Consider the following 10,441-nt stretch of genomic DNA (forward strand, 5'->3'; position numbering starts at 1 on the left):
GGGTGGGAGGGTGGGCTAGTGGAAGGAGGGGGCAATCTCTTTTTTTCCCGGGTGGTAGGGGGATGACAGGAGAAGGGAAGCGGGTGGTGAGAAAGGTACAGAGGGCAGGGTTTGGGGGCTGGGAAGGAAAGGGAAAAGATTAGGGTTTGGGGATGATGAAAGGGCTTTCTACGGGTAAGGATGGCAAAGGGTGGCAGTGACGGAAAGTCAGGCAACCTGTCCTGTCCGTCTTTTTGTATCGTGAATTGGAAAGACTGCAAGGGGGAGGGGAGTTGCTTGCGCCCTAAAGGAGGAGTTATTCAGATTCATTGCAGTGGGCGGCGGCTGCAAAACGCACCATTCTTCTTGTTTTGGCTCTGCAAAGCAGCCTTTTCAAGGGTTGGCTTGGGTGACAAAATGTCTTGTGTAGGCGTGGGTTTGTCTCCCTCTCGCTCTCTCTCCCTAAGATGTGTCCGGCATAGGCCAGGGTGCCACTCGAGGCCCAAACCAATTCTGGTTATCGCTTCTCGGCCTTTTGGCTAAGATCAAGTGTAGTATCTGTTCTTATCAGTTTAATATCTGATACGTCCCCTATCTGGGGACCATATATTAAATGGATTTTTAGAACAGGGAGATGGAAAAAGAGCTTGCTCTGTCCACTCCACGCATTGACCTGGTATTGCAGTACCTCCAGGAACGGTGCACCCCTTCTTAACCCAGTTTCCAAAAGCAGAACTCAATTCACCTGATTCATATTAGCCCGATTTAATGAATTGGAAGAAAGCATACGTCTTCATATGCACCTCAATTTGGCCCATTCACTTTTCACACTTCCTCCTTTTGTTTTTTATCTTTCACACTTTTGACTTTCTTTATTCATCCAAATAGCAAACTCATCACCACTCAACCTGACCAACTCGGCTATGTCCCCGTGCTGCAGTTCTCTGTCTTATCTAGATCATTTGCAATTGAATGGAATAGATCCCTTTTGGACAAAGTGGATTCACCTGCTGCTGCAGTGACCACAGGTGTGATAACATCTAGAATTGGCATCTGGTGCGATCTCTCCGCTTCCACTCCAAAGAAAGTTACCTGTTTATTCCTATCATGCATTGGTTTTTGGGGTTTTCTTTGAGTAATGATGATCTCTTTAGTAGTCTGTTGGCGCCCTCTCCTGGAGGAATAGTTTGCTTGCTCTTGGACATTCTAAAAGAGAGGTCATGATAGACATTGAGCTTCTGAGCTCAATTGGGGACAGTCATGGGTGATGAATGTTTGCAACCTACTGCGAAGCCTCATACCGCAATATAAGGAACGTCAAATACTAAGAAAGGGCGGCCTATGAAAGAATTACTACTTTCAATAAGTACACTTAAACGGCTAATTGGGAATAGAAAAACTGTAAAAAGCCCTCTGAGAAAGCCCCCCTCTAACCTTTGATAGTAAGCTTTTCTGTAGTCTGCCTGTTGATGTATTTTCCGTTTGAACTGTGCACAACATGAAGAGACGGAACACTGGCGGCTTGTCACAATGCCCCCCGATGACATCACAATAGCGCTGCTGCCTAGAAAACAAGCTGCGCAGAAGAAGTTGTTCTTTGGGTGGGAGGGTGGGCTAGTGGAAGGAGGGGGCAATCTCTTTTTTTCCCGGGTGGTAGGGGGATGACAGGAGAAGGGAAGCGGGTGGTGAGAAAGGTACAGAGGGCAGGGTTTGGGGGCTGGGAAGGAAAGGGAAAAGATTAGGGTTTGGGGATGATGAAAGGGCTTTCTACGGGTAAGGATGGCAAAGGGTGGCAGTGACGGAAAGTCAGGCAACCTGTCCTGTCCGTCTTTTTGTATCGTGAATTGGAAAGACTGCAAGGGGGAGGGGAGTTGCTTGCGCCCTAAAGGAGGAGTTATTCAGATTCATTGCAGTGGGCGGCGGCTGCAAAACGCACCATTCTTCTTGTTTTGGCTCTGCAAAGCAGCCTTTTCAAGGGTTGGCTTGGGTGACAAAATGTCTTGTGTAGGCGTGGGTTTGTCTCCCTCTCGCTCTCTCTCCCTAAGATGTGTCCGGCATAGGCCAGGGTGCCACTCGAGGCCCAAACCAATTCTGGTTATCGCTTCTCGGCCTTTTGGCTAAGATCAAGTGTAGTATCTGTTCTTATCAGTTTAATATCTGATACGTCCCCTATCTGGGGACCATATATTAAATGGATTTTTAGAACAGGGAGATGGAAAAAGAGCTTGCTCTGTCCACTCCACGCATTGACCTGGTATTGCAGTACCTCCAGGAACGGTGCACCCCTTCTTAACCCAGTTTCCAAAAGCAGAACTCAATTCACCTGATTCATATTAGCCCGATTTAATGAATTGGAAGAAAGCATACGTCTTCATATGCACCTCAATTTGGCCCATTCACTTTTCACACTTCCTCCTTTTGTTTTTTATCTTTCACACTTTTGACTTTCTTTATTCATCCAAATAGCAAACTCATCACCACTCAACCTGACCAACTCGGCTATGTCCCCGTGCTGCAGTTCTCTGTCTTATCTAGATCATTTGCAATTGAATGGAATAGATCCCTTTTGGACAAAGTGGATTCACCTGCTGCTGCAGTGACCACAGGTGTGATAACATCTAGAATTGGCATCTGGTGCGATCTCTCCGCTTCCACTCCAAAGAAAGTTACCTGTTTATTCCTATCATGCATTGGTTTTTGGGGTTTTCTTTGAGTAATGATGATCTCTTTAGTAGTCTGTTGGCGCCCTCTCCTGGAGGAATAGTTTGCTTGCTCTTGGACATTCTAAAAGAGAGGTCATGATAGACATTGAGCTTCTGAGCTCAATTGGGGACAGTCATGGGTGATGAATGTTTGCAACCTACTGCGAAGCCTCATACCGCAATATAAGGAACGTCAAATACTAAGAAAGGGCGGCCTATGAAAGAATTACTACTTTCAATAAGTACACTTAAACGGCTAATTGGGAATAGAAAAACTGTAAAAAGCCCTCTGAGAAAGCCCCCCTCTAACCTTTGATAGTAAGCTTTTCTGTAGTCTGCCTGTTGATGTATTTTCCGTTTGAACTGTGCACAACATGAAGAGACGGAACACTGGCGGCTTGTCACAATGCCCCCCGATGACATCACAATAGCGCTGCTGCCTAGAAAACAAGCTGCGCAGAAGAAGTTGTTCTTTGGGTGGGAGGGTGGGCTAGTGGAAGGAGGGGGCAATCTCTTTTTTTCCCGGGTGGTAGGGGGATGACAGGAGAAGGGAAGCGGGTGGTGAGAAAGGTACAGAGGGCAGGGTTTGGGGGCTGGGAAGGAAAGGGAAAAGATTAGGGTTTGGGGATGATGAAAGGGCTTTCTACGGGTAAGGATGGCAAAGGGTGGCAGTGACGGAAAGTCAGGCAACCTGTCCTGTCCGTCTTTTTGTATCGTGAATTGGAAAGACTGCAAGGGGGAGGGGAGTTGCTTGCGCCCTAAAGGAGGAGTTATTCAGATTCATTGCAGTGGGCGGCGGCTGCAAAACGCACCATTCTTCTTGTTTTGGCTCTGCAAAGCAGCCTTTTCAAGGGTTGGCTTGGGTGACAAAATGTCTTGTGTAGGCGTGGGTTTGTCTCCCTCTCGCTCTCTCTCCCTAAGATGTGTCCGGCATAGGCCAGGGTGCCACTCGAGGCCCAAACCAATTCTGGTTATCGCTTCTCGGCCTTTTGGCTAAGATCAAGTGTAGTATCTGTTCTTATCAGTTTAATATCTGATACGTCCCCTATCTGGGGACCATATATTAAATGGATTTTTAGAACAGGGAGATGGAAAAAGAGCTTGCTCTGTCCACTCCACGCATTGACCTGGTATTGCAGTACCTCCAGGAACGGTGCACCCCTTCTTAACCCAGTTTCCAAAAGCAGAACTCAATTCACCTGATTCATATTAGCCCGATTTAATGAATTGGAAGAAAGCATACGTCTTCATATGCACCTCAATTTGGCCCATTCACTTTTCACACTTCCTCCTTTTGTTTTTTATCTTTCACACTTTTGACTTTCTTTATTCATCCAAATAGCAAACTCATCACCACTCAACCTGACCAACTCGGCTATGTCCCCGTGCTGCAGTTCTCTGTCTTATCTAGATCATTTGCAATTGAATGGAATAGATCCCTTTTGGACAAAGTGGATTCACCTGCTGCTGCAGTGACCACAGGTGTGATAACATCTAGAATTGGCATCTGGTGCGATCTCTCCGCTTCCACTCCAAAGAAAGTTACCTGTTTATTCCTATCATGCATTGGTTTTTGGGGTTTTCTTTGAGTAATGATGATCTCTTTAGTAGTCTGTTGGCGCCCTCTCCTGGAGGAATAGTTTGCTTGCTCTTGGACATTCTAAAAGAGAGGTCATGATAGACATTGAGCTTCTGAGCTCAATTGGGGACAGTCATGGGTGATGAATGTTTGCAACCTACTGCGAAGCCTCATACCGCAATATAAGGAACGTCAAATACTAAGAAAGGGCGGCCTATGAAAGAATTACTACTTTCAATAAGTACACTTAAACGGCTAATTGGGAATAGAAAAACTGTAAAAAGCCCTCTGAGAAAGCCCCCCTCTAACCTTTGATAGTAAGCTTTTCTGTAGTCTGCCTGTTGATGTATTTTCCGTTTGAACTGTGCACAACATGAAGAGACGGAACACTGGCGGCTTGTCACAATGCCCCCCGATGACATCACAATAGCGCTGCTGCCTAGAAAACAAGCTGCGCAGAAGAAGTTGTTCTTTGGGTGGGAGGGTGGGCTAGTGGAAGGAGGGGGCAATCTCTTTTTTTCCCGGGTGGTAGGGGGATGACAGGAGAAGGGAAGCGGGTGGTGAGAAAGGTACAGAGGGCAGGGTTTGGGGGCTGGGAAGGAAAGGGAAAAGATTAGGGTTTGGGGATGATGAAAGGGCTTTCTACGGGTAAGGATGGCAAAGGGTGGCAGTGACGGAAAGTCAGGCAACCTGTCCTGTCCGTCTTTTTGTATCGTGAATTGGAAAGACTGCAAGGGGGAGGGGAGTTGCTTGCGCCCTAAAGGAGGAGTTATTCAGATTCATTGCAGTGGGCGGCGGCTGCAAAACGCACCATTCTTCTTGTTTTGGCTCTGCAAAGCAGCCTTTTCAAGGGTTGGCTTGGGTGACAAAATGTCTTGTGTAGGCGTGGGTTTGTCTCCCTCTCGCTCTCTCTCCCTAAGATGTGTCCGGCATAGGCCAGGGTGCCACTCGAGGCCCAAACCAATTCTGGTTATCGCTTCTCGGCCTTTTGGCTAAGATCAAGTGTAGTATCTGTTCTTATCAGTTTAATATCTGATACGTCCCCTATCTGGGGACCATATATTAAATGGATTTTTAGAACAGGGAGATGGAAAAAGAGCTTGCTCTGTCCACTCCACGCATTGACCTGGTATTGCAGTACCTCCAGGAACGGTGCACCCCTTCTTAACCCAGTTTCCAAAAGCAGAACTCAATTCACCTGATTCATATTAGCCCGATTTAATGAATTGGAAGAAAGCATACGTCTTCATATGCACCTCAATTTGGCCCATTCACTTTTCACACTTCCTCCTTTTGTTTTTTATCTTTCACACTTTTGACTTTCTTTATTCATCCAAATAGCAAACTCATCACCACTCAACCTGACCAACTCGGCTATGTCCCCGTGCTGCAGTTCTCTGTCTTATCTAGATCATTTGCAATTGAATGGAATAGATCCCTTTTGGACAAAGTGGATTCACCTGCTGCTGCAGTGACCACAGGTGTGATAACATCTAGAATTGGCATCTGGTGCGATCTCTCCGCTTCCACTCCAAAGAAAGTTACCTGTTTATTCCTATCATGCATTGGTTTTTGGGGTTTTCTTTGAGTAATGATGATCTCTTTAGTAGTCTGTTGGCGCCCTCTCCTGGAGGAATAGTTTGCTTGCTCTTGGACATTCTAAAAGAGAGGTCATGATAGACATTGAGCTTCTGAGCTCAATTGGGGACAGTCATGGGTGATGAATGTTTGCAACCTACTGCGAAGCCTCATACCGCAATATAAGGAACGTCAAATACTAAGAAAGGGCGGCCTATGAAAGAATTACTACTTTCAATAAGTACACTTAAACGGCTAATTGGGAATAGAAAAACTGTAAAAAGCCCTCTGAGAAAGCCCCCCTCTAACCTTTGATAGTAAGCTTTTCTGTAGTCTGCCTGTTGATGTATTTTCCGTTTGAACTGTGCACAACATGAAGAGACGGAACACTGGCGGCTTGTCACAATGCCCCCCGATGACATCACAATAGCGCTGCTGCCTAGAAAACAAGCTGCGCAGAAGAAGTTGTTCTTTGGGTGGGAGGGTGGGCTAGTGGAAGGAGGGGGCAATCTCTTTTTTTCCCGGGTGGTAGGGGGATGACAGGAGAAGGGAAGCGGGTGGTGAGAAAGGTACAGAGGGCAGGGTTTGGGGGCTGGGAAGGAAAGGGAAAAGATTAGGGTTTGGGGATGATGAAAGGGCTTTCTACGGGTAAGGATGGCAAAGGGTGGCAGTGACGGAAAGTCAGGCAACCTGTCCTGTCCGTCTTTTTGTATCGTGAATTGGAAAGACTGCAAGGGGGAGGGGAGTTGCTTGCGCCCTAAAGGAGGAGTTATTCAGATTCATTGCAGTGGGCGGCGGCTGCAAAACGCACCATTCTTCTTGTTTTGGCTCTGCAAAGCAGCCTTTTCAAGGGTTGGCTTGGGTGACAAAATGTCTTGTGTAGGCGTGGGTTTGTCTCCCTCTCGCTCTCTCTCCCTAAGATGTGTCCGGCATAGGCCAGGGTGCCACTCGAGGCCCAAACCAATTCTGGTTATCGCTTCTCGGCCTTTTGGCTAAGATCAAGTGTAGTATCTGTTCTTATCAGTTTAATATCTGATACGTCCCCTATCTGGGGACCATATATTAAATGGATTTTTAGAACAGGGAGATGGAAAAAGAGCTTGCTCTGTCCACTCCACGCATTGACCTGGTATTGCAGTACCTCCAGGAACGGTGCACCCCTTCTTAACCCAGTTTCCAAAAGCAGAACTCAATTCACCTGATTCATATTAGCCCGATTTAATGAATTGGAAGAAAGCATACGTCTTCATATGCACCTCAATTTGGCCCATTCACTTTTCACACTTCCTCCTTTTGTTTTTTATCTTTCACACTTTTGACTTTCTTTATTCATCCAAATAGCAAACTCATCACCACTCAACCTGACCAACTCGGCTATGTCCCCGTGCTGCAGTTCTCTGTCTTATCTAGATCATTTGCAATTGAATGGAATAGATCCCTTTTGGACAAAGTGGATTCACCTGCTGCTGCAGTGACACACAGGTGTGATAACATCTAGAATTGGCATCTGGTGCGATCTCTCCGCTTCCACTCCAAAGAAAGTTACCTGTTTATTCCTATCATGCATTGGTTTTTGGGGTTTTCTTTGAGTAATGATGATCTCTTTAGTAGTCTGTTGGCGCCCTCTCCTGGAGGAATAGTTTGCTTGCTCTTGGACATTCTAAAAGAGAGGTCATGATAGACATTGAGCTTCTGAGCTCAATTGGGGACAGTCATGGGTGATGAATGTTTGCAACCTACTGCGAAGCCTCATACCGCAATATAAGGAACGTCAAATACTAAGAAAGGGCGGCCTATGAAAGAATTACTACTTTCAATAAGTACACTTAAACGGCTAATTGGGAATAGAAAAACTGTAAAAAGCCCTCTGAGAAAGCCCCCCTCTAACCTTTGATAGTAAGCTTTTCTGTAGTCTGCCTGTTGATGTATTTTCCGTTTGAACTGTGCACAACATGAAGAGACGGAACACTGGCGGCTTGTCACAATGCCCCCCGATGACATCACAATAGCGCTGCTGCCTAGAAAACAAGCTGCGCAGAAGAAGTTGTTCTTTGGGTGGGAGGGTGGGCTAGTGGAAGGAGGGGGCAATCTCTTTTTTTCCCGGGTGGTAGGGGGATGACAGGAGAAGGGAAGCGGGTGGTGAGAAAGGTACAGAGGGCAGGGTTTGGGGGCTGGGAAGGAAAGGGAAAAGATTAGGGTTTGGGGATGATGAAAGGGCTTTCTACGGGTAAGGATGGCAAAGGGTGGCAGTGACGGAAAGTCAGGCAACCTGTCCTGTCCGTCTTTTTGTATCGTGAATTGGAAAGACTGCAAGGGGGAGGGGAGTTGCTTGCGCCCTAAAGGAGGAGTTATTCAGATTCATTGCAGTGGGCGGCGGCTGCAAAACGCACCATTCTTCTTGTTTTGGCTCTGCAAAGCAGCCTTTTCAAGGGTTGGCTTGGGTGACAAAATGTCTTGTGTAGGCGTGGGTTTGTCTCCCTCTCGCTCTCTCTCCCTAAGATGTGTCCGGCATAGGCCAGGGTGCCACTCGAGGCCCAAACCAATTCTGGTTATCGCTTCTCGGCCTTTTGGCTAAGATCAAGTGTAGTATCTGTTCTTATCAGTTTAATATCTGATACGTCCCCTATCTGGGGACCATATATTAAATGGATTTTTAGAACAGGGAGATGGAAAAAGAGCTTGCTCTGTCCACTCCACGCATTGACCTGGTATTGCAGTACCTCCAGGAACGGTGCACCCCTTCTTAACCCAGTTTCCAAAAGCAGAACTCAATTCACCTGATTCATATTAGCCCGATTTAATGAATTGGAAGAAAGCATACGTCTTCATATGCACCTCAATTTGGCCCATTCACTTTTCACACTTCCTCCTTTTGTTTTTTATCTTTCACACTTTTGACTTTCTTTATTCATCCAAATAGCAAACTCATCACCACTCAACCTGACCAACTCGGCTATGTCCCCGTGCTGCAGTTCTCTGTCTTATCTAGATCATTTGCAATTGAATGGAATAGATCCCTTTTGGACAAAGTGGATTCACCTGCTGCTGCAGTGACCACAGGTGTGATAACATCTAGAATTGGCATCTGGTGCGATCTCTCCGCTTCCACTCCAAAGAAAGTTACCTGTTTATTCCTATCATGCATTGGTTTTTGGGGTTTTCTTTGAGTAATGATGATCTCTTTAGTAGTCTGTTGGCGCCCTCTCCTGGAGGAATAGTTTGCTTGCTCTTGGACATTCTAAAAGAGAGGTCATGATAGACATTGAGCTTCTGAGCTCAATTGGGGACAGTCATGGGTGATGAATGTTTGCAACCTACTGCGAAGCCTCATACCGCAATATAAGGAACGTCAAATACTAAGAAAGGGCGGCCTATGAAAGAATTACTACTTTCAATAAGTACACTTAAACGGCTAATTGGGAATAGAAAAACTGTAAAAAGCCCTCTGAGAAAGCCCCCCTCTAACCTTTGATAGTAAGCTTTTCTGTAGTCTGCCTGTTGATGTATTTTCCGTTTGAACTGTGCACAACATGAAGAGACGGAACACTGGCGGCTTGTCACAATGCCCCCCGATGACATCACAATAGCGCTGCTGCCTAGAAAACAAGCTGCGCAGAAGAAGTTGTTCTTTGGGTGGGAGGGTGGGCTAGTGGAAGGAGGGGGCAATCTCTTTTTTTCCCGGGTGGTAGGGGGATGACAGGAGAAGGGAAGCGGGTGGTGAGAAAGGTACAGAGGGCAGGGTTTGGGGGCTGGGAAGGAAAGGGAAAAGATTAGGGTTTGGGGATGATGAAAGGGCTTTCTACGGGTAAGGATGGCAAAGGGTGGCAGTGACGGAAAGTCAGGCAACCTGTCCTGTCCGTCTTTTTGTATCGTGAATTGGAAAGACTGCAAGGGGGAGGGGAGTTGCTTGCGCCCTAAAGGAGGAGTTATTCAGATTCATTGCAGTGGGCGGCGGCTGCAAAACGCACCATTCTTCTTGTTTTGGCTCTGCAAAGCAGCCTTTTCAAGGGTTGGCTTGGGTGACAAAATGTCTTGTGTAGGCGTGGGTTTGTCTCCCTCTCGCTCTCTCTCCCTAAGATGTGTCCGGCATAGGCCAGGGTGCCACTCGAGGCCCAAACCAATTCTGGTTATCGCTTCTCGGCCTTTTGGCTAAGATCAAGTGTAGTATCTGTTCTTATCAGTTTAATATCTGATACGTCCCCTATCTGGGGACCATATATTAAATGGATTTTTAGAACAGGGAGATGGAAAAAGAGCTTGCTCTGTCCACTCCACGCATTGACCTGGTATTGCAGTACCTCCAGGAACGGTGCACCCCTTCTTAACCCAGTTTCCAAAAGCAGAACTCAATTCACCTGATTCATATTAGCCCGATTTAATGAATTGGAAGAAAGCATACGTCTTCATATGCACCTCAATTTGGCCCATTCACTTTTCACACTTCCTCCTTTTGTTTTTTATCTTTCACACTTTTGACTTTCTTTATTCATCCAAATAGCAAACTCATCACCACTCAACCTGACCAACTCGGCTATGTCCCCGTGCTGCAGTTCTCTGTCTTATCTAGATCATTTGCAATTGAATGGAATAGATCCCTTTTGGA

General features: G+C 46.5%; 7 non-coding genes across 7 annotated transcripts; all 7 read left to right on the forward strand.

Moving 5' to 3' along the window:
* Positions 1-498: 498 nt before the first annotated feature.
* LOC142261267 (U2 spliceosomal RNA) lies at positions 499-689 on the forward strand. The gene has a single exon (XR_012729007.1). It is a non-coding gene; the product is annotated as a U2 spliceosomal RNA (small nuclear RNA).
* Positions 690-2,076: 1,387 nt separating this feature from the next.
* On the forward strand, positions 2,077-2,267 carry LOC142261269 (U2 spliceosomal RNA). The gene has a single exon (XR_012729009.1). It is a non-coding gene; the product is annotated as a U2 spliceosomal RNA (small nuclear RNA).
* A 1,387-nt stretch (positions 2,268-3,654) lies between these two features.
* On the forward strand, positions 3,655-3,845 carry LOC142261270 (U2 spliceosomal RNA). Its single transcript, XR_012729010.1, has one exon. It is a non-coding gene; the product is annotated as a U2 spliceosomal RNA (small nuclear RNA).
* A 1,387-nt stretch (positions 3,846-5,232) lies between these two features.
* Positions 5,233-5,423, forward strand: LOC142261271 (U2 spliceosomal RNA). The gene has a single exon (XR_012729011.1). It is a non-coding gene; the product is annotated as a U2 spliceosomal RNA (small nuclear RNA).
* Positions 5,424-6,810: 1,387 nt separating this feature from the next.
* Positions 6,811-7,001, forward strand: LOC142261272 (U2 spliceosomal RNA). The gene has a single exon (XR_012729012.1). It is a non-coding gene; the product is annotated as a U2 spliceosomal RNA (small nuclear RNA).
* Positions 7,002-8,389: 1,388 nt separating this feature from the next.
* LOC142261273 (U2 spliceosomal RNA) lies at positions 8,390-8,580 on the forward strand. The gene has a single exon (XR_012729013.1). It is a non-coding gene; the product is annotated as a U2 spliceosomal RNA (small nuclear RNA).
* A 1,387-nt stretch (positions 8,581-9,967) lies between these two features.
* LOC142261274 (U2 spliceosomal RNA) lies at positions 9,968-10,158 on the forward strand. Its single transcript, XR_012729014.1, has one exon. It is a non-coding gene; the product is annotated as a U2 spliceosomal RNA (small nuclear RNA).
* Positions 10,159-10,441: the final 283 nt, after the last annotated feature.

The sequence above is a fragment of the Anomaloglossus baeobatrachus genome, unplaced genomic scaffold, assembly GCF_048569485.1.
Source record: "Anomaloglossus baeobatrachus isolate aAnoBae1 unplaced genomic scaffold, aAnoBae1.hap1 Scaffold_213, whole genome shotgun sequence".
In the NCBI taxonomy this organism is placed as follows: Eukaryota; Metazoa; Chordata; class Amphibia; order Anura; family Aromobatidae; genus Anomaloglossus; species Anomaloglossus baeobatrachus.